Genomic DNA, 21288 nt, shown 5'->3' with positions numbered 1-21288 from the left:
AACCTAGCATATTTAGGTAGTTTTTTTTTTTTTTTTTTTTGCATGTGTGATAAAAACTTAATTTAAAATTAACTCAACATGGAGTTTATCCATATTTGACCCATTGAAGGTTAAAACAACTCAACATTTTTAACAGTAGTTTTTTGTTGTTGTTGTAAGTGTCATTTAAATGTAACTTTATAATTAACCCAACACTTGATTTGTCTGTATTTGACCCAACATTGGATTACAATAACTCAGAATTTGTTGCAAGTTTAATTAAATAAATTTTAAAATCAACCCAACGTTGAGTTTGTAATAGTTGTCAAATTATTATTATTAAGTGTAATTTAAATTTATTTAAAATTAACCCAACATTGGGTTTTGAAATGGTTGTCAAATTATATTACGTTTAATTTAAATTTAATAAAAAAATGAACCCAACATTGGGTTGGGTACCTGACAGAACGTTGGTTTACAACAACCCAACATTTTTGAAGGGTATTTTTTGGTATATGTGTAATTTAAATTTAACTAAAAACAACACTGGATTTGTCCATCTTTGACCTAATATTGGGTTATAACAACCCAACAATTTTTTAGAGAGTAGATTTTTTGTTGTAAGTGTAATATACAGTTAATTTAAAATTTAACCCATATTGCATTGGGTTTGTTCACATTTTGCCCAACACTGGGTTACAACAACCCACCATATTTTTAGGTGTATTTTTTTCACAATAAAATAAAACTAATTAGTAGGACACAGTAACTAATAACAACATGAGGAACATGCATATGAGTGCATGATATTTAAAGGGTTAATGCATTACTAAATCCAGGTCATTGTCTGCTGCACTGTCGCCACAAGAGGGTTTAATGCTGTAATGCTCCAGATCTGCATTAAAAGGCTTCTTTAAAATAGCAATAGAGGCGTATGTGGATATGCACAGACAGGTCGTGACTTTGAATGAATGAAACGAATGAATGAACGAGACAATGATTGCTGTAAGGGGGAAAAGAAGAAAAAAAAACAAGAGAAGCAAAATGGCTTTAAGAGGAGGAGTGGGTGGACTGAATCAGCAATTGAATGCAGGACTGATCATTCATCTTCTTGAAGAGCAAGCAAAACATGCGACCCAGCTGAGCAACGCTGCTAATGGAGTTTCACACAGAGGTAAATATGTGTTTTTTTTTGCCTCAAACACATTCATAATCCTGATCTGAGGCTCTCACCAACGTTTACAGAGAGTTTACATAGCAACACCATCACAAGCACCTCAATCACCCTAATGTGCCTCCCGAATCACACACTTATGCACTATTCTATGCCATTTTGCTGTATAAATAGTGAAGTAGTACATTAGTTGTGTCCCAATTGACACACTATACACTATGCATATACACTTAAGTATGTGTGTGAATTATTAATATAACATTAGTTATTTACCAACCAGAAATTCAAACCGTTTTCCTGTCAACGTTTAATTCTTGAATAATAAATCATCCAGGTATTTCAAAGTGCAGTTATTCTATTAATAAATGCTGGTGTAATGCACTGCTTATACCATTTACACTAAAAATTAGCATAGAATAGTGCATGCGATTTGGGACCAAGTGGCAACCTCCAGCTCTCCCTTGTGAAGCCAATACGGAAGTAACTCAAACTGCAAGTCATCGACTCGCACTTTGGGGGCTGGCTCCAGGAAGTCCAGATGTTGACTGACTGCAATGCTAAATTGGCCAACATTACAGCTGATAAAAAACATGTTACAGCCTGGTACAAAAGATGGCTTTGGTGGCATTTAGCTAATATCACCCGTCATGACAACTGTGAGGGAGTGAATTTTGTAATCTCTTTTTACATTTCCTGAAAGTTTTGTATCTCTGTTGTAATCTCTTTAAACAGCAATATAGTTGAAGTCAGAATTATTAGCCCCCTGTTTATTTTTTCGCCAACTTCTTTAAACATAATAGTTTTAATAACTCATCTCTGATTTCTTTTATCTTGCCATGATGACTGTTACGTTTCGCTTGCAGACCGTATTCTGGATATGTGTGTGCGTTTGTTTGTATGCGGGGTGTTGTCGTTTCATGCGTGTGTTAAGGTAAGAACGGCATTGGAGTGATCCGCATTTCGTGCTGATGACGTCGGCCGCTGACGCTGGGTTTGCGCCACCAATCGCTGGTCGGCGTAGAGTTTAAAAGCCGAGCCCAAACTGCAATGGCGATCTCCATCTCTCTCTCTCTAATCTCTTTCCATCTCTCGCTCCTCTCTCGCTCTTACTCTTTCTGTGGGTCTCTGTGAGGACAGTCCTCTCTTGCGAGGGCTAGTCTGAGAGAATGGTTTTGCTTGTGTTTAATTCTCTTGGTCTAAAGTTTTGAGATCTGAAAGTGCAATGGGTTTGTTTGTGAACTTGTCCAGTTAACTGATGTATTTGAGTGACACCTCGGAGAGATTGTAGGAGTGAGTAAGTCGCGCGATATACATATACAACCCGAGATTTATCTTTTGTATTAGTTCACTAGGTTCAGGAGAATGTGCTGCTTTGTGTATATGTTTTGTTTTTAGTTAGAGTAGTTTAGTTAAGACGTTTGGTACGTTGAAGAGATGTTTCTTTTCATGTTTTTCATATTTAGTTTAGTATGTTTGAAAACACAGTCACTTGAGTTTTGTTATATTTATTCTTTTGATTAAGCACATCTAACTACTTTCCTCTCCCCCCAGGTAATTAATCATTTATTTATTGTAATATTTTTCTTCACTGTATAATATATTTTCACTGGAAAGTATGGGCAGTAAAACAATTGCAGTGATATTTGGTTCTTAAGTCGTTTCTTTCTCCCTCCATTTGTTACACACACACTCAACTATTAAATGTTATGTCAAATACCCTTAGTTTAATATTAACATCTAAAAGGACGTAACAATGACAGTAAATAATATTTGACTAGAGATTTTCTATAACAGCTTAAAGTGACATTTAAAGGCTTAGCTAGGTTAATTAGTTCAACTAGGCGGGTTAGGGTAATTAGGCAAGTTATTGTATAACGATGGTTTGTTCTGTAGACTATCCAAAGAATATATAGCTTAAAGGGGCTAATAATTTTGACCTTAAAATGGCTTTTAAAAAATTAAAAACTGCTTTTATTCTAGCTGAAATGAAACAAATAAGACTTTCTCCAGAAGAAAAATATTATCAGACATGCTGTGAAAATTTCCTTGCTCTGTTAAACATTATTTGGGAAATATTTAAAAAAGAAACAAAAATTCAAAGGGTGGCTACTAATTCTGACTTCAACTGTATAAGCAGTAACCTCAAATTTAGGGGTTGTCCTCGCATTTTGATCTCCATTCAATTTTAAATATACAACGAAAACTCTGTTTGTATCACCCTGAAGAAGACCGTTTTACCACATTCCAGTTAACAAACTAGCTTTCAGTGTTTTAAACATTCTGAAATAAATAACATCCAGCTCTTGAAGACAATACGGTGCATTAAAATGCTTTGGTTTATTTGTAGCATCCTTGTAGCAAATATTCCAGCCTTGAAGCGCTAAATTATAAATCTCAGTTCAAATCCACATGTTGAATCAGTTCAGAAATTCACCAAGGTTGCATATCTACTTAACCCAGAGAAATGTATCTACATGTATCATAGATTCACAAACTGCATTACTCTGTAATCGCAATCCAGTTTTATCCTACACGTGAACTCATTGTCTCCAGGTGCTTTAAATTGTCCTCATGAGACAAATGGTGAGATCGCGCCCTCGTCCTCTGCTTTGTAAAGTGGAATCGATTAAGATTAATTTCACGTGACTGAGAGTCTCGTGTGGTCATAAGAGAGAACATAAAAGGCTTGCTGCTTTAAAAAAAAGACTCTCTCTCCCTTTCTCTTTCTTTAAGTTATCTCTTGACAGTGTTAAAAAATATCAGCAGAACTAGGCTTTGATGAGCTTTGGTTAAAAAAGCCAAACTTAGAAACTCCATTTAGTTTAAGCAGCTATGAATTTAAAAAGACGAATCTTATTTTATGTCATTAAACGGGTAGAAAGAAACTCCTTTATCACCGAATGAAGCTGCTCGGCGTATGATTGGGGTGAAAATAACATGATTTATCAGGGCTGTGAGACCGGAGATAAGTTACAGGATTGTAAAGCTGTCAGATGCAATTTTTCTAGAAAGTTTACTCGAGGGATCTTGTGACCACGAATAGGTGAGTAGGCTGCATAGAACAGTTACAAATATATTAAATTAATAGATAAATTAACAATAGATGAATTAACAAGTAGATAAACTAATTGCACATCTTTCTTTAAGCTTATTTGCGCTGGAATATTAAATGCATCACTTTGAATTTGGTCAACACTTATAGTCATTCACAGATTCATAGAACGTAGTAGAATGAAATGTGCTTCTCTAAAAAACTCACCAACATGAGGTTATAGCATGATTCATTTGCTACAAAGGCAGTTGCTATGGTGTTCAGAATGCTTTTAGCATATTTCTGTGCTGTTGCTAGGGTGATGTGGGTGGTTGCTATGTCCTTGCTAGGTGTCAACTTCCAGGTCTTTAATTTATTCACAAAGTTTTATGCTATCTTCTATGCTGCTGTTATGCTGTTTTGGAATGGTTGCTAGGGCATTCTGAATGTTTGCTATGGTGATGTGGGCGGTTTGCTAGGTCTTTACATTGTGAGGGTGTCAACTTCCATGTCTTGATCTATTCACCAAGTTTTGTGGCATTTTCTATGCTGCTGTTATGCTGTTTCTAAATGGTTGCTTAGGCGTTCTGAATGTTGCTATGCAGTTTGCTAGGGTGATTGTGGGTGGTGCTAGGGTCCTTACATCCTTGAGCATGTCGACTTCCAAGTTTCTAATGTATTTAGAATGTTTTATGGCATCTTCTTTTGCTACTGTTAAGTTGTTTCTAAATGGTTGCTAAGGCATTCTGAATGTTGTTATGCAGTTTCTATAGTGATGGTGGGTGGTTGCTAGGTCTTTACCTCGTGAGTGTGGCAACTTCCAGGTCTTTAATCTATTCACCAAGTTTTATGGCATGTTCTATGCTGCTGATATGCTGTTTCTAAATGGTTGCTAAGGCATTCTAAATGTTGATATGCAGTTGCTAGGGTGATCTGGGTGGTTGCTAGGTCCTTACATCCTTGAACATGTCAACTTCCAGGTCTCTAATGTATTCAGAATGTTTATGGCATCTATGCTGCTGTTATGCTGTTTGGTTGCAAAGACATTCTAAATGTTGCTATGCGGTTGCTAGGTGATGTGGGTCATTGCTAGGTTCTTACATCCCTGAGACATGGATAGCATGGGTAAACTGTGATTCATGACAAGGGCTGCGCACCTCTTTCTGTACCTTAGCGTGTGCCGTCAGATTTGAGTTTTAGCAGTTGATAACGTGCGCTCTGAACGTTCTAATCACACCGGTGTGATCGTATGCTCCAAGGCTGATCACACCAGTGTGATCGTACGCATGAAAGGGTTAAACAAGCAGCAAAAGTAATTTCTTGAGTTCTTTCTTGTACATCTCTTTCTATTAAGTGTGTTTACATAACCCACAAGTTAGCATTATAATCATAGTCATGTGTTTTCTCAGCATTACAGACAATTAAACAGCTGAGAAATTTAAGCTCAGTCCTCTAATAACTCCTCAGATGAATGAGAAAGCAGTAAATGCGGTAATTACAATTAGAGTGACTGCTTGCTGCTTTCTGGACAAGCACTTCTCTAAATTCACGTTTCCCAGAATCCACTGGATAAACAACGCTGTCGTTTCAATTAGCGTTTTACTCAAATTAAAATAACCCTTATGAGTGCTTGGATATTAATATGAAATCATCTCTTATCCCCTTTAATTCCATTTAATCAATAACAGTGAGCCCTTGATGTTGAGGGTGCTTAAAACAGATTTGTTTTGTCATCTTTTTTTTTTTTGATAAGCTACCTAAAAACACGCTGTTAATAATGAATCAGGCTAAATGAATTATGAATCAGGTCTTATATACATTGAAAGCATATTAAATGCAAGCAAATGGGGTCACATTTTATATTAAGGTAAAATTCTGGCTCTTAATAACCATTAACTACGACTTTTAGCCCAATAAACTCATAATTTGCTGCATATTAATATTTATTAAGGTATAAGTTAGGTTTAGGTATATGGGAATGGGAATGTAGAATATAGAGCAGTGGGAATATGCATTTTATAAGCACAATAAACAGCCAATACCTTAATAATGGGCAGTTAATACGCCACTGTTTACTCAAAATGTATTTATTTTTGTTGCTATTTGTTCAGACTACTTATTTAAAATGAGCTGAAACAACAATGTTGAGATTTTTTGGTAAAAACTTAATTGTTTTAAAATCACTGTAAATCATTGTGAAAACACATTATTTTGTTCATTAAAGCATTATAAATTATAAAACATAAATTATTATTAAACCATCTCATTTAATTAGCAATAATAAACCAGTTTACCTTAAAATAACATGTCATATCAGTTTCAGATAGCAGCAAGTCAGCTCACGAATATCAATCTCTTCTTAATGTGACGTACAGTATAAGACTTGCAATGCACGTTCCCATCCCTCCCATTGGCCCACACAAGATTTAGTAAGCCACCGTCAACTAGACCTGCAAGGCAAGCATTGCACCAATTTTAGCACAGCTAGCAAGCGTACAATGAGTTCCACTAAAGTCCAAAGCAATTCAACACAGTTGCTTTTCTGTCTGACCCACTAATGAATTTATGCCCTACTTGAAATTGCTTTTCATTTCTCCTCTTTTTTTTGGAAGAGACTTTGAAAATGAGTCGTCCGACTGGGATCCTGAACATTTACACAGCCTGCGGAAAAGACGTGTTCACCGAGCACTCCGGGGGTGATATTATAGAATTGATTTATATGTTCAGAAACGTTGCACTCCCCTTAATAGAGGCTCACGACAGCATGATGGACGGCTTTCTGAATAGACTGCATTGGTGCATTTCTCCCTGTTAAAAGTGCAAAATTTATAGTAGCTCTGTCGTGATAAATTAAACGCACGCACTGATTCCGCATCCAAGGCTTTTCACTCTAATCAACCGCATTTGTAACACTGCCAGATTCGTCAAAGAGCGCCGTGAAGCCCTCTTTCCGTTTATTTGAGGATTAATGACACTTCGTGCTTCTTATCCAAAGATGTGATGGTTTATTATGGCTGTTAACAGGTAAAGTACTCTGTGGCATAGAAGAGATCCTGACTGCTCTTTGCGGTGAGAGGAATATGACATTTGAATGCGAGTAAGAGGGCTTAATATGCGCAGTTTTACACTAGATTCAATTGCCTAGCCAGAATCCAAGATCGTTTCCATCTTCCTCCCCCTGCTGGCTTCCATTTGCCTTGTGTTTTTTGGTTAGAACCAGTATTGGGTGTACTTGGTTACAGTAATTCCATTATTATTCACTTAAAAAGCAACGTACTATGTAACTTTTAAAAGGTAACATTGGACAATTGGACAAAAAGTAATTGTTCTTTGTTTTGTTTGTATGTTTTTAAGCGTATCAGAAAAATAATTCTCGCTTTCGGGATTATTGCAAGTCTACACTCTAAGAAATTCTGGGTTATTTAAACCCAAATTGGGTAAAATATGGATAAATCCAAACATTGGGGTAGATTTGGTCCTATAATTTAATTGAAATTAAAGCTACAAGCAGCAATGAAAGGGACCTCGCACCCAGGCTCACCGCCATCCGCTGGCCTTAGGATGACAGAGAACAGTGGACAATATTAATTTAAGTTGATATACATTAAAATACCTGAGAAAAATCACAGATTTATGCCAAACTTCCTTCTGTCAGCAGGTGGCGCTATGACTGTGACTCAAAATTGGCATGTAGATGGCTTCAGGAGAGAAATCTCATCAAACCAGTGAATTTTCAGGTCGGACATTGTGTGGCTGAGTTATAAGTACTTCCACCTCAATAGCGAAACACTGAAATTTGTCAATCCGCCACGGACACCTTTGGATTATACTAACAAAACTTGTATTTGATCTGATAAAATTTGTTTAAGAAGTTTGTTACAGTGTAATACATGCCATTTCCTGTTGCCAGCAGGTGGCTCTATGACTGTAACTGGATATTGGCATGTAAACGTGTTCAGGTCACTACTGTTATCAAATGTGTGGATTTTAGGCAGATTAGACAGTGCATGTCTGAGTTACAACAACTTCCTGTTTCATGGCGAATCATCAAAGTTTGTGAGGCCTCCATGGACACGCCCATCAACGAAAACTCTAGATTTTCGCAATTTAACATCGCCAAGGCCTTTAGATGACGATACTCAATTTTGGTGTTGATCGGATAAAATTCCTAGGAGGGGTTTGTTAAAATACAAGCCTGAAAATGGCAAAAGCAGCACTTTTCGGCGAAGGAATTTAAAAATATATGACTTTCTGTTGGGTTTGAGATTTCGCTCCAAGAGACTTTTTTGTAGGTTTTGGCATGTTTGTGTGTGTGCCAATTTTCGTACTTGTGCGTGAAACGTAGATCAGAAGCCACTCTGTCAAAGTGCATACGTGGCACTGTCGAGACATTTTGCCACACCCACTTTTGGGCATGTTTAGACCCTCAAAAAAAAAAAAAAAATAAATAAATAAAAAATTTCGCAATACATTGCACATTTTTGTGAGTTTTCGGGCATGTTTAGACCCTCAAAATTGCGATTCATTCTAGAGAAGAAGAATAATAAAAAAAGGAGCAATTCCAATAGGGCCTACACACCGTTCCGGTGCTCAGTCCCTAAAGATTAACCCAGCAAGTGGTTTAGACCATATTACACCCAAAATTGTATTTAAATAACCCAGCATTTTTTAGAGTGTAGACTTGTTGACCAATAAAACTTATTTGACCAAAAAAGTATAGGGCACGGTATAACTTTTCTTTTTTTCTTTTTGATTCATAATGTTATTTGTAATATACTTGTCTTAATTACTGTAAATAAATTCAACCTTTCTATAGAAACCAATTCCGAGAAGCACAGTAATTATATTGTTTTGTTATACTAATATATTTTTTAGAATAGCTAGATGTTTAAACTAAAGAAGGTTACGTTTGTCTGACAATTGCACATGCTTAAACAATGAATTGACTCATATCTAAAATGACAATATTACGGTATGTATGAAATATGGTGCATATAATGTTTATCTTTTCTGAATTATAGTAGTATAAATAAAGCAAAAAGGCCACGCTTGAATTCAACTCATTAAAGATTGAGATTCATATGGATTATATGTAGTGTAGCATGGAGTAATTTGATTATTTATTGAGTAATTAACTGATGTAATTAGTAATGAATTACTTTTTTTAAAGGTAACTTACCCAACACTGGTCGGAACTGCCAGTTTAATAGTGTAAATAGTATGAGAATTGGCATAAAACCTAAAGTTTGAATTTATATGGTCTTTCTTGATTTAAACGTGCAGTAGCATTGTGTAAAACCGTTACAAATCATAAGCTCCCTAATAAATAAAACAAAACCAGAATTCACACAAGTCAAACCTGAGAATTGCATTAGACTAGTTGAGCTTAATCAATTTTATTTACTAAATTGAACTGGTTCATAATACTCATTTGTTGGTGCACAAACCACACTGGATCGTTCTGCTTCACTTGGAATGAACCAGTTCACAAGTCATTTGTGTATGAATAGTACAATGGTAAGGATATACGGATTTGCATTAAAAAGAATTGGTTCATAAGAGTCATTTGCTTCGGTTGGACAAAATGGTTTTGATCCCCTAAAAAGAACCTAAAAAGTTAATAAAATCACTTCATTGTGAAGCATACAGACTACCCAGTATTGGTAATCAGATCCAATGTAAGAGTCTTTAAATTTAGATTTACCCACACTTCTTACATCTTTTTGTCATGCAAACCACACTGGATTGTTCTGCTTCACTGGAACGAATCAGTTCACAAGAGTCATTTGTGTATGAATAGTACACCACTGGTCGATTTGTATGGATGTGCACTAAAAAGAACCAGTTCATAAGAGTCATTTGTTTGTCACTCATACTGCTTCGGTTGGACAGTAAGCTTCTGATTCTCTAAAAAGAACCAGTTCATAAGAATCAGTTCATTGTGAAGCAAACTAATTAACCAGTATGGACTTTAGTCACTGAAAAGATCCAGTATAAAAGTCATATGCTCCCATTTATTTTGACTCACCCCCACATTTCCATTTCTTAGATTTCTTTTTTTTTACTTCACATGAGGATAATTGTCACATTTGGGAAGTTTGGTATCCTCACAGTCATAATCCATGATTCCAAGTGTCTGATCCAATCAACTGTAGCGATTCGCCACAGGCCTATTGATGTGATTGGAGGAGTCCTTAGCATATCAGAGACTGATTGACCCTCGTGAGTTCTCCGCAAAGTCGTCGAAAACTCATTCACCTGCTAAATGGCACAAATTTGCTCTAATCACGTAAAGTTATGGAGAGGGCTTTTTTGTGATTTTTCGAGTGCCAGGATTTGATTCAGCCATCAAGGACTAATGTGTCTTGAGCCCTGACTCTGCATTTATAAAGCAGGGAGATAGAGCTGTGGAAGCACACATAAAGACTTTGTGGAAAAAACTAAATTACTTTAATTTAAAAAGGCTACTAGCACGTACCAGATGTTGGCGTTATGTGCCGCTACATCTAATGAGCCCCCCCCCCCCCCCCCCCCCAATTGCTGCCAGGCAACTACTCTGAGACGCTCTCAAACTTGAAGCTCCTTTCACAGTCGCACTTACATTTTTCTCACAGCAAATTGTGTTGAACAAGCAAGGAAGCTTATACTGTTTAATATTTCTGTGACATCGGATGGTGTTGTGCCCTATACATGCAGAAATCAGATACCATTCCCACAGGGCCCGATTGGATTTGTTTCCATGCAAGACTAAATTTCTATGTTGTAACGAGGAGACTGTGAGCAGCATTTTAATGAATTGGGAGTTTGTAGAGAATATAGCGATACTTTGCTATTTATTAATAAAAATGTCTGGAGCAAAGGCATCAGTGCATATATAGTAGTTATTATTATTAGTAGGAATATCAGCCAGTCTCATTACATAGCAGCAACTTAATGCATAATAGAAATGGTGTTGGTTTTTATGCACATCCATGTCTTTTGCTACCAGACAATGGTCAGTAATAGGATATCCAGTTCTGTGGTCTAAAATACCTTGTTAACCCTCTGGTGTCCATTCATGTGTATACGAATTTGAGCGTAATTTTTATGCAATGAGCTTGAAATACTCTGTTATTTTTGGTTGTATTGGTAAAGCAAACATATTTAAAAACTGTAAAGGGTCAAGGCAGACTAAACAGATTAGAGTCAATTAAAAAGAAACGTAAAATGTTCCCAGACTGTTCCGATCTCTTGTTTTAAAATCAAAACTTGTAAGGGCACATTTTTTCATGTATTCTGGTCCTGTGTTAACATCCAACCATTTTGGAGAGGGGTTCATTCTGCAATCTAGGAGATAATTGGAAAACGTTTCATTTTCTCCCCCTCACTTTTTTTGTTGAATGACATTCCTGAAGACCTTTTTGACTCAAAGCTCAAACCTCTGTTTACAACGCTTACATTTCTGGCTAAGAAATGGTCTACTTCTCAAACTCCAACTATTTTCATGTGGATTTCTCAGTTGTCAGCCTTTCTTCCTTTGGAGAAATTAACTTATGAACTCAACCACAAACAGGACAAATTCAGAAAAATTTGGGAACCTCTCCAATCCTTTCCACATAAACTCTAAAATGTTTATGTTAAAAGAGTTCTGGCTTCTTCTGTTTTTTCTTTGTTGTTTGTACTATTTGAAAATCTTTAATAAAAAAAAAAAAAAGGAAACGTAACTCAGATAAGCACTTACTGCTAGCGAGGTATCCAGATTTTTTTTCCAATAACATAGGATAATCTAATTGAAATTTATAATGCTTATTTTGCTAGTGCACATTGTTATTGTTAAGGTGAACTTGTGCAAGTTATTCCGGTAAAAAAATAAAAAAAGGTCTGATGATTTTCCTCCATGTTCGGAGTAATGGTCCTTTCCCAATGATGTAAGTTTGATGTTTCAGCTACAATATTCTTAACCCCGCCCTCTCACCATTAGTTTGCTACAATGGAATGATTGTATAAAGAAAGCCCTGCCCCCTACTCAATACTCCATTTCTATTGGAAGTCGATTAACATACTGAAATAAAAGCCTCAGCAACTTCCAGTTCATGCGGACTTATGGTTGTCAAAAGTCTCAAGTTGGGTACCAATCGGTACTGAAATCTTCACGGCCAATCACAGTCATTTCTATTGAGCACATGAACATGATAGCCATTCAGCACTGTTTAGGAATGCGCTCAATATGTTAGAGGGAAATGAATATTTTTAAATTTGCAGTACTAAAAAGTACCGAACTCGATACTCTTGACAACACAACACAGACTTTAACTACTTTATGTATTGTCAGAAAAGTATCAAATTCTTATGATTTCATTGGTGCGAAAATGTATCATTCATTAATTTTCCTTCAGCTAATTCTCTATTTCAGAGGTCGCCACAGCGGAATAAACCGCTAACTATTCCAGCATATGTTTTACGCAGCAGATACCCTTCCAACTGCAACCCAGTACTGGGAAACACCCATACACTCTCACATTCACACACAAGCTCATACACTAAGGCCTTATTTTTATATTTTTATAAACTTATTTTATTAAATTCACCTCTAGCGGGGGAAACTGTGGAGAAAACCGGAGCCCCTGGAGGAAACCCACAGGGAGAACATGCAAACTCCACACAGAAATGCCAACTGGCCCAGTCGGGACTCAAACCAGTGATATTCTTGCTGTGAAACGACAGTGCTAACCACTAAGCTACCATGCCACCCAGCGAAAATGTATTTTACACCCATTTTTAAACCCCACTACTAAATCCAATTGTCACTAGAGGATGAGCAAAATGTAAACTAAAATGTACAAATGAGGTCGTCAAAAAGTTTTAAATTACATGGATTGCATTGAAAACCCTTATTCTAATCACTGATCATCCTCTGTATATAGTAGTTCTCTATGCAAACATTTTACACAACGCAAACTACAAAAATAAAATGACTCATGCTGTCCCTTTCCTGTTAGAATGAGTTTGTAGTGTATCGAACACTCAGTTGTGACCCTGAGGCGTATAGGACACGGGCATCTCTGAAGAGCCAGCGCTCTTGACCTTCACTGCAGTTTTACAGCAGAGCCCAAATGGCTCCATTGGGTGTCATTTCTAATAACCACCCTCCTCTCAGCCCACTCTCATCCTGAAACCACAGCTCAATGGACTCAATTACACAAAGTACAGCCGCAGTTAGAGTGCTTTCTGCAAAACAGCAAAGTGAGGTCTGAAACGGTTCCTGGGATGGCCAATTGCATGTTCCTGCACCATTGAAGCTCCCCATTATAACCACTGCATATATATATATATATATATATATATATATATATATATATATATATATATATATATATATATATATATAGAAAGAAAGAAATCACAGGAGGGCTAAAATTTTGACTTCAACTGATTGTATCCTATGGAGCGGTTGCAGGCCCGGTGATGTTCTGGCAACCGTCCAGAACCGCAAAACTAGTTAAGATGACTTCATCAATTTGCTGAGCGACCTTTAACCAAGATTGTTATCTCCAGGCCCTGTTCTCAAGATCGCCTGTCGCACTGAAATTATTCATTAGCCGATCGAGCGCCAGCTTCAAGGTTAAGTGTGCATGTGCTGAGGGCCTTGTGTGCTCACGGGGTCAGACAGGAACACGCAATCACGTCACAAAAAGGAGACCCATGGAGAAATGCAAGCCAAGGCGATCGATGGATTTCGCTCACTTCAATGGATGAGAATGAAACTCAATTTTAATATGCTGACTGCTGGTGTTTATTAGATGAGGTGGTATTGATGATGAAATGAACAGTGTTCTGCATCGATACACACATGGAGTATTGGTAAGGGTTTGAATGGAAGCAAATGAGAGGTTTTTTTGTGTACGGTTAAAAGTGTATTTCTTTTTTGCCCTTCACTTGTGTTGATGCATTTATTAATATTAATTCAATTTACTTAATTCAAATTACTTAAAGGGTACCTATTTTAACCCTTTTCAAGATTTAAGATAAGTCTTTTGTGTCTCCAGCATGTGTCTGTAAAGTTTCAGCTCAAAACACCCATCAGATTATTTATTATACCCTTCTGAATAAGGAATTTTGTACTCTGAACAATATGTAGCTGTTTTTGTTGCCTGTGCCTTTAATGCTAGTTCTCCCCTGAGGTCAGAGTGTGCCTCAATCTTCTGCCTCGGCTGTGTCAGATTAAACATCACAGTGACAGACATGAAGGAAGCAGATCTCACATAATGTTTGTGAGAAATACTACAGTAAGAACTTTCCCAATGCTTATTTGATGTATTTGTTGTGGAGTTAATAAGTCGATGAGAACGATGAGTCACACACAATGTCGTTACAAAGTTCACACACACACACAAAGCACGTGATTAACTTTGCACTGTTTTTGCACGCAAATGTGACAGGATACGCGTTAATATCCACTGCTGTATGCATATCTGTTATGTTAATGTACAAAATAAACCTGATTTAACGTCCACAAACTGGGATTGAAGAGTCTTCTTTTATAATTATACTGACATGCAGCTGTGGTGAGAAAGCAAAGCTGAAGTAAATCGCTGTATAATTCATTACAAACATGCACTGTTTTAAAAAACTCATTGTTGATTACGTTTGATGATGATTGATGATCACAGAGAGCTGAACAGATCTTTTAATCCTGGTTACTTTGCATGAATCCTGTCTAATTGATATGATTATATGCGCTAATACGAAGACATGTTAATATGTGCCTGTCAATCAATTCTGTGGGTGGGGAAACCGCACTCCTACGTCAAGTTGTGGTCAGCCTCATAATAAGAGGGATTTGGATCCTATTTTAATGTCAGGAAATTTAAAAAAAGAGACTTAATGTCTTTATATCACCCCAATATGACTGTGAACACACTATACCTACACACAGTTCCATCCAAACAGCTTGCAAAAGATGATTTTCATCATTAGTTTGATCATATTTGATGCAATTCCTAATTCAAATCACTTACTTTATTATATTTATTAATAAAATCTTACATGCAGTCAGACTGATTCTATATTGTTGCTGGAGTATCATGCAAACCTAAATGGTAGACTAAACTGACACTTGGTTGATTGAGGTTTTTGCTAGAAAGGATACAGCTGCAGCCAGAAGTTAACGGGAACTACTTATGTTATTTATTAAGTGACTCATAAATTATATTTTATTAACGCCTACCCCATGCTAAACACAACCCTTGCAGTAATAAAACAGTAATTATACTGAGCATTATTAATATTATTTATTAAATTACCCATTAAAAACAGTAAAAACAGTAATTGTTGTAAGGTAATTGTGTCATTATAATAATATAAATAATTATCATTAACTTCCAGCCACAGATGTCTCCCTTCTAGGCTTTCCAGGGTATATTTGGTTTCTAGGGTGTGTCTAGATGCTTTTTAGGTTGCTTATTTTAAAAACTGGATATTTACATTTATAAAGCAAATGTATGATACATGGGGCGGGACAGTGGCTCAGTGGTTAGCACTGTCGCCTCACAGCAAGGTCACTGGTTTGAGTCCTGACCGGGTCAGTTGGCATTTCTATGTGGAGTAAATTGAACTAAATTGGTCGTAGTGTATGAGTGTGTGTGGGAGGATGTGAGTGTATGGGTGTTTGCCAGTATTGGGTTGCAGCTGGAAGGGCACCCGCTGCATAAAACATTGTCTGGATAAGGGCAACCCCTGATAAATAAAAGGCACTATGCCAAAGGAAAATGAACGAATGAATGTTTGATACATACAGAACTATATTAGAGTGCTTTAGATGCTGCTGTTATCTGGATCCTGTGGCATTCTGGATGTGTTGTTAGCATGTTAAAAACTAGATTTACAAAGCAATTGTTTGATAAAGTCGGCAATGCATTATAGAGGGTTGCTAAGATATTATGGGGTGTTGTCAGCATGCTTACATTTCAATTTTACAACGTTGTCTTTTTTCCCTTTAAATGGAAAATATATCCGTCATCATGACATTATTTAACAGTAAATGTCCGTTATTAACCCTTACCAACAGGGGGAGCATTTCTACATTCCTCCGAATGTATTCCCAGCTAATAATGTCATATTTGTGAGTGACAGTTTTCACCTCTACTCTCCAGGTCAGTCATCATTTAGCTCACCAGCAGTAGATTCCGGACTGGCACCTTCCTGCACCACCGAGAGGAAGAACTATTCTGAAAGGAACAGAGTGTGTAAGTGTGAGTGTGTGTGTAGCTTGAAAAAGGCACACTAAATTCAGGCACAGTCACTGTCAACTGCCTCTAAATTAGGCTATTCCGTTCGACTGCCCAATTGCCCAACAGCTAAGAAAACCGGAGAAAGAGAATAAGAAAGAGTTTTCCTCTAAAAAGGGAGACGTGCATTAAAAGGAACAGAGTCTTGGAAAGACTGATAGTTTTGGGTATTTGCATTATGTCTCGTCTACATTTTGACTTACTTTTAGAAGGGACTGCTTAAACTGGAAGAATCGACTGGAACAGCAACAAACCATGGTTCATTTCCTTTCTTTAGCTGACATTAATTCTGAAAATATGGAATAAGAGATATCAATGTGGGTATTAAGCTAAAAAGTTATGGTTATTCAGATATTACTATGAATACACTGGTGGCCACTTTACTAGGTACATCCAGTGGTGTAAAAGTGCAGATACCTTCATAAAATATTACAACAGTAGAAGTATAAAGTCGTCCTTTTCAATATTTCATAAGTCATTGTATGAAACATTGTATATTTTGCCAGAAATTTTACCCAATTCAGATCAGTTTGCAAACTGAATGGTTCATTTGAATCAGTGAATCATTTACTGGATTTCCGAATCAGCCTTCAGTAAAGTATGTACTACATTTTAAATTTAATTTACTAGACGACCATGAGATAGGTATCTTCTATATATGTATGAATCTGAGTAGTATGTATGGTATTAAGAGGTGCTACATCTGCCATTTTTCATTATCATTTGCTTCACTCCCATTCATGAATTCTCATGCAAGGCATCATGGGACAGCATAGCATCCACTGGATGCGCACTTGAGAATCTCGCCAGAAGTAGTAGGTCATCTGGGTACTTCTGGGTACTTTGAGCTGAACACGCTCAAAACAGTGGAGATGATAGTGGACTTCAGGAGAAACCCCCCTCTACTCCCCCCACTCACCATCATGAACAGCACTGTGGCTGCAGTAGAGTCATTCAGGTTCCTGGGCACCACCATCTCTCAGGATCTGAAGTGGGACATTCATATAGACTCTATTGTGAAGAAAGCCCAGCAGAGACTGTACTTCCTTCGTCAGCTGAGGAAGTTCAACCTGCCACAGGAGCTACTCGTACAGTTCTACTCAGCTGTCATCCAATCCATCCTCTGCACTTCAATCACCGTCTGGTTCGGCTCAGCTGCCAAAACCGACCTCCGTAGACTACAGCGAATAGTCCGGACTGCTGAACGAATCACTGGCACAACCCTTCCTACACTTCAAGAACTGTACTCTTCCAGAGTGAGTAAAAGGGCTCGCAAAATCACTCTGGACGCCTCACACCCAGCACACTACCTGTTCGAACTGTTACCGTCTGGTCGGCGCTTCAGAGCACCAAGCACAAAAACAGCCAGACACAGGAAAAGTTTCTTTCCTCAGGCTGTCTACCTTATGAACAGTTAAATATTCCCCTACTGTGCAATAAATATGTGCAATACTTTCTCATACGCACTTGTTCACAGCACCTTATATCAATATACAATGCAATACTCTCTACATTCGCACTTGTACACAGCACCTTATAACCTGTATATTTATAACAATCTGTACATACAACTCAACATCCAGGTTTCTTCACTAACCGCATCTGTTTAATGTTCATCATTTTTTATTATTATTTTATTTTTGTTATTATTTTGTGTTGTCACTTGTCACTTTATGTACACTGGAAGCTTCTGTAGCCAAAACAAATTCCTTGTGTGTGTGAAGCACACTTGGCAATAAAACTGATTCTGATTCTCACCTACTTTTTTCGAATACTATTAAGTTCAGACATACTACTAGGCTTGCATACTGTTTTCAGATACTATAGTTGGGAAGTATGTGATTTCTGATGCAAACTCATTTAGAACTGATTGTTTGAATCACTGGATCATTTACAGCAGACTGAGGCTGCGTCCGAAATCGCAGACTACTCAGTAGGCACTATATCTGTTGTACTACTAAATAGTTAGAAAAGCATGTTCTATACAGTATGAATGTGAGCAGTATGAATATAGCATCTGCCATTTTGTCATGATCACGAGGCCTACCCGCGTTAGTTGCGTCGCTTCACTGCCATTTATGAATTCTCTCGCGGGGTATCATGGAATTGCGTAGCACGCATCGCATGTGCACCAGAATCTCGCCGGAAGTCATCCAGGTACTTCTTGCATACTGTTTTTTAAATTCTATGAATTTGGACATTCTGATTTTAGCATACTGTATAGTATGGAAGTATGGATTTCGGACGCAGCCTCACTCTAAACAGATCATTTAAATCGGTGAGTCATTTACTGGAGACTCACTCTGAACAGTTCATTTGAATCAGTGAGTTGATTTGTGAACAGACGTCAGTCCAAATCACAAATGACCTGTTAATTTTACGATTTGTTAACCAAAGTTAACGAATAAAATTTAGCTTGTTCATGAATTAAACACCACTATCTCATGTCTAAACAAGTGAAAATCTCTCCCTTTCAAAATAACAATTCACTCAGCTTCATTCAGGAAATGCAGTGCAGTAAAATATATAATATAAAGTAAAAAGTTTCCTAAAATAAAATAAAATTCTCAATACTTGAGCATAGTAGTAAAGTAAACTTACTTACTTAACACTATAGGTTCACCTAATGAACTGCTGATTAATAGAATTATCTTATCAGCCAATCACAATGGCAGGCATGTAGACATGACCAAGATGATCCGCTGAACTTGAAGCAAGCATCAGAACTGGGAAAATATGTGTGACTTTTAACATGGAGTGATTGCTAGTACCAGGCTGATTGGTTTGACTGTTGTAGTAACTGATTATCTTGGGGATTTTTCATGCACAAATATTTAGGTTTAAAGAAAATAATCTGAACAACTGAAATATGGAGTGAGTAGCAGTTCTGTGGGGGGAAATGCTTTGCTGAGTACTAATACTGGCAAAGTGTACCTAATAAAGCGGCCATTAGAGTACATAAAATAAAAATAACATTCTAAAATGACACAAACCTTGTTTATTTCAGCAAATCCTGTTACTAAATCTTCCTCCCAAGCGTTCATCCTGCAAACACAAATGCATCAGCTTATATAGTCTAACCCACAGGTGACTTAAGATGATAAAATACACATTATTGCCTTTTAGCTCCAATATAAGCACTCTATCAGCTTATTCAATAAACTCCTTCCTCATTTGCGAATGTTGGCATTGAATTAAATGACAGTATTCAATCCAAAGCATCTGCGGGGAGAGTCTATTTTAGACAGGAGTCCACTGGGTGAGTTTCTATCTGCCATCACTCAGTCTCTCCAGCCTGGCTTTGCTCATGACAGGTAAGCTAATTACCCTTCCAAGGTTATTTGGCTACATCAACACTTTTAATTTAAGCTATTCCGCTGCAGCTGTTTGGATAAATAATTTGAAATCACAATTGAAATCCAATGAGCTCTGAGACCGTATATTTATGCTAGTGGGGATCGTGCTGCTGGTAAACAACATGCTTAATTGATTCTGCTGCCAAAGTGTTTTTCTCCACATACTGATTCTAAAGTTGCCAATTGTTCTCATCGGTTCACAAGTTGACGATACTAAATATGGGTTTAAATAGGGGTCTACAATGTTTTGAGCATGTCCAAATTAAGAGCTAGGCAAAAACACATTAGTCCAGACTGCTTTTGTAGTGTAAATGTTAGCGTTGTCTGATGCATTCAAACAACCACAAAAGACCACCTACTCTCCACCTACTGAACAAACAGAAGTCATTATGCAATCCAATATGAGGAAAGTGCAGGGATTCATATTTTTGCTGTACTGTACCAAACACAGCTTATGATCTAAATAGTATGTATACTATACACGATATACTAATATACAGGAGATGGACGATAAAAATGAAACAATAATTCATTAGTATGGTGTAGGGTCTCCTTTTCCAGCCAATACAGCATCAATTCATCCTGGGAATGACAGATACAAGTCCTGAATAGGGGCCAGAGGGATCTTGAGCCATTCTTCTTGCAGAATAGTGGCCAGGTCACTACGTGATGCTGGTGGAGGAAAACATTTCCTGAGTCGCTCCTCCAAAGCACCCTAAAGTGGCTCAATAATATTTAGATCTGGTGACTCTATAGGCCATGGGAGATGTTCAACTTCACGTTCATTAAACCACTCTGTCACTAGTCTTGCTGTGTGCATTGGTGCATCCTGATACAGGGCATCGCCTTCAGAATACAATGTTTGAAGCACTGGCTGCACATGGTCCTCCAGAATGGTTCAGTCCTCCTTGGCAGTGATACATCGATCTAGCACAAGTATTGGGCTTAGGGATACATGATATTGCAGCCCAAACCATCACAGATCCACCTCCTAACTTCACTCTGGGCATGCAACGGTCTAGGTGGTACGCTTCTTTGGGGCTTCTCTACACCATAACTCTCCCAGATGTAGGAAAGACCGTGAAGGTGGAATTTGCCAAAGGTATGAACAATTTCAGGCTGGAATTAATACCATCTGATATAAGGTATACATTATTACAGTATGTATATGCACACCAAGTACCTGTGTGTGATTCTGAAATCGCTAAATTTAATGCAAAATCAAAATATGTATTAAAACAAATCTAAATAACTCAAAAAAAATTTAGGTGCTTGCAATTTTTTATTAATTGCTGCAAATTTTGGCCAGCCAGAACACTGTTAAAATGCTGCACTATCTGCATTGTTTTATATTGCATAACAATATTTTCAGATATAGAAAGTGCTCATCCACACAAGCAAAAACACATGAAATATCATTATAAAAAATATGGTATAGAAAAATACATTTTTGATAAATGGGAAGTAAAATGTCAAATTGTC

This window comes from Danio aesculapii, chromosome 4 (assembly GCF_903798145.1).
Source record: "Danio aesculapii chromosome 4, fDanAes4.1, whole genome shotgun sequence".
In the NCBI taxonomy this organism is placed as follows: Eukaryota; Metazoa; Chordata; class Actinopteri; order Cypriniformes; family Danionidae; genus Danio; species Danio aesculapii.
Note: the sequence above shows the minus strand (reverse complement) of the source record.